The sequence below is a fragment of the Scylla paramamosain genome, chromosome 47 (assembly GCF_035594125.1).
Source record: "Scylla paramamosain isolate STU-SP2022 chromosome 47, ASM3559412v1, whole genome shotgun sequence".
Taxonomy (NCBI): domain Eukaryota; kingdom Metazoa; phylum Arthropoda; class Malacostraca; order Decapoda; family Portunidae; genus Scylla; species Scylla paramamosain.
In genome coordinates this window covers 2156533-2160000 of record NC_087197.1, presented here as the reverse complement: position 1 = coordinate 2160000, position 3468 = coordinate 2156533, and the positions used below count along the sequence as shown (strand labels likewise).

The 3468-nt window shown below is 41.0% G+C and overlaps 1 long non-coding RNA gene across 2 annotated transcripts in view; it reads left to right on the top strand.

Annotated features, from left to right (window-relative positions):
- LOC135095020 (uncharacterized) overlaps positions 1-3194 on the top strand; it is a 12467-nt gene extending 9273 nt beyond the window's left edge. For both annotated transcript variants that reach the window (XR_010264035.1, XR_010264034.1), the window contains exons 3-5: positions 895-1006; positions 1420-1682; positions 2135-3194. This is a non-coding gene — a long non-coding RNA (uncharacterized LOC135095020). The remainder of the gene's footprint in view (positions 1-894; positions 1007-1419; positions 1683-2134) is intronic.
- Positions 3195-3468: the final 274 nt, after the last annotated feature.

Sequence of the window (3468 nt, the reverse complement as noted above, 5' to 3'; positions counted from 1 at the left end):
ACTGGGTTTGCGCCGTCCGTTTATGGGGCGCTGATGTTGCCTCGACAGGATACGCCAGTTTCCCGTCACTCTTCCGATTTTCTCCTGAAATTCACCCGCCAAAGTGACAGCGACAGACAGACTTTTTTCCTTTATTTATTTATTTATTTTTATTTTTTTCCTCCACACGTCCTAACATCGATCAAACACATCTTGCGGAAAAAAAGTTACTGTTTTCAAAGGAGTTTTTTTTTTTCTTAATGTTTCCAACGATAGTTTAATAAAGACTTCATCAGTGAAAAAGAAAAAAAAACGATCGGTGGTCACAGTGGCCTTTGATAAAAATAAATAAATAAATAAGTAAATGAATAAATAGAACAAAACGTTTAAAAAATATAGATAGAGTTTTGTTGAGTATTCAGTTTTACGTTATTCTGTGTTGACTCAGTACACAGTGGTAACCTTCCCTTCTGCAATCATCATCATCATCAGGGGAGGAGCTACAGTACATATGCAGACAGCCACCCACCTTATCAACAAAACTTAACAGAAAACGGGTGCCGTCTTTTTCTCCTCTGATAAAACGACTTCTTTCAAATTTCCTACGTTTTTATTCCTTTCTCAAACTTTGCCCCCTCTTCCTCTTACTTTTTTTTTAACTTTCTTCTTTTCTCTTTCTTTTCCTTAGCAACTCATTAACTGATATCAAGTTATCTCTCTCTCTCTCTCTCTCTCTCTCTCTCTCTCTCTCTCTCTCTCTCTCTCTCTCTCTCTCTCTCTCTCTCTCTCTCTCTCTCTCTCTCTCTCTCTCTCTCTCTCTCTCTCTCTCGAGTGTATATAATTATATACTCTCGTACTATATACAATCTCGAGTGTATATAGTACGAGTGGCACCAATTTGTGATCCCGTTGCAGGAGGCAGACTTCTCCTACAACATCGTGAGCCATGTGGGCGAGGGACGGTTTGAGCGCGCGAGGAAACTGCACCACCTCAGCCTTGCCCACAACCACTTAACGGAGATAGCGGGTACGGCTTGTTGTTGTTGTTGTTGTTGTTGTTGTTGTTGTTGTTGTTGTTGTTTGTCTCGTTAGAAGATGGACAGAATAAACCATAATGAAATATTTGAATGAAGAATGGGAACAAAAAATAAATATAAAAAAAAGAAAGGTTAGATGTAAGGAATGTGTGTGTGTGTGTGTGTGTGTGTGTGTGTGTGTGTGTGTGTGTGTGTGTTTCGGAATGGAGGAGGAGGGAGGGACAGGAAGAAAGATGACATTTGATACGTTAACACAGGTAAATTTAAAGTACCTCTTCTTCCCACCACCACCACTACTACTACTACTACTACTACTACTACTACTACTACTACTACTACTACTACTACTACTACTACTATTACTACTACTACTACTATTACTACTACTACTACTACTACACAGAGCGGGACTTTTACGGACTGAAGAAGTTACATCGCTTGGACTTAAGCCACAACAAGCTGGAGAACATCGCTCCCACTGCCTTCCTGCCGCTCCACCACCTCCGCCACCTTCACCTCCACCACAACCGCCTCACCCAGCTTGACGCGCGCATCCTCCACACACTCAGCGCCCACGCCACGCTGCACAACAACCCCTGGGCGTGTAACTGTCAGATGTTGGCGGCTTTGATTCAGCTGCAGGCGTGCGCTGAGTGTAAACATAAGGTAAGGAGGGGAGAAGGGAAGGGAAGGGAGGATAAAGAGCTTGTGAAAGGAATAAGGGAGATAATGAGGGTATGAACGGAAGGAGGTTGAAAATAGAATGAAGAAAAGGGAAGATAGAAGCAGGGAAGGGGAAAAGAAGCAATGATAAGGAAAAGGAAATTAAATAAACATGAGAGAAACGAAAGGGAAGGGAAGGGAGAAAAGAAGAGAAGAAAGGGAAGACGAGGAAGAAGAATAGAGAAAGAAGAGTAGCGAAAATCTTATAGCGTAGATATAATAGATGCACATAAAAAAAAAGATAAATGAGAATAAAGAAACGAAAACAGTAGAAAGAAGATAAATTAATGATTTTCCCCTTTCAACCCCCCCCCCCAACACACACACACACACACACACACACACACACACACACACACACACACACACACACACACACACACACACACACACAGCGGGTAGCCTTGCAATGCCAGGAGCGAGAACACGTGCAAGAAGTCACCTCCCTGTTGCGCACTTGTCTGCACGCCATACAACACACGCAGGGGCAGGTTGACGAATCAGACGAAGACTTATCGGAAGAGATCCCAGACAACCCTGACGAAGGCGGTGCAGGGGCTGTTTTAATTGTTCCTAGCTTAGTTGTCCTCATTATCCTCGCCGTCAGCATCGCCTGCGGGTATAGATTGTATCGTAAGCACAGGAGAACAATCGTCACCACCTTCACTCCATTCTGCGCCTGTTGTGATCGGTGTGGGGCGCCTGGTATGAGTAATAGCAACCACGCCAACCATCATCATCATCGGGAGGCGTCACAGTTGCCAACGGGGGAGCTGCAGGATTCCGACACTGAGACTGAAATGTGAGTGAGTGTGTGTGTGTGTGTGTGTTTCTTGTACAGTTTTTCCCTATTTCCTCTCCTCTCGTTTTCTTCCTTCCCTTTTCCTTTTCTTCCTTTCTCGTCCTTCCTTTTCCTTCCAACTTTGCTAATTTTTCGTTATTCTTTTCCTTTCATTCCCTCCTTTTTTTTTGGTGCGTGTGCTTTCCCTGAGAGAGAGAGAGAGAGAGAGAGAGAGAGAGAGAGAGAGAGAGAGAGAGAGAGAGAGAGAGAATTTCTATGTAAAGAATATATATAATTTCAACGTGTGTGTGTGTGTGTGTGTGTGTGTGTGTGTGTGTGTGTGTGTGTGTGTGTGTGTGTGTGAGAGAGAGAGTAACGGTAATGGGATTTACTTAATGAAAATTTTGCACCATTTGTATAAGAATTACCAAATCCATCATTATTTCTTCCTTCCCTCCCTCCCTCCCTCCCTCCTTCCTTCCTTCCTTCCTTCCTTCCTTCCTTCCTTCCTTCCTTCCTTCCTTCCTTCCTTCCTTCCTTCCTTCCTTCCTTTCCTTCTTCCCTCAGTCAGCCGTTGGAAGGAAGGACAAAATAGTGTAACCTAAGATTTGTAAGTTACCATTATTGTTAAAAGGAATATGTAGAGTTTCAAAATACAGTGATCGTCTTTCTTATTGTGGCTTTTTTTATTTCCTATATATATATATATATATATATATATATATATATATATATATATATATATATATATATATATATATATATATATATATATATATATATATATATATATATATATATATAAAGTAACGAGTATTTGTGTGTTCGTTATTTACTAATTTATCATTTTCATCTCTTCACCCAGAAGTTTCCAATAGTAATTAATAAAAGGCACTATTATTGCATTATTTATTCCTATTATGTTGTACTATCTTTTTATTATTACTT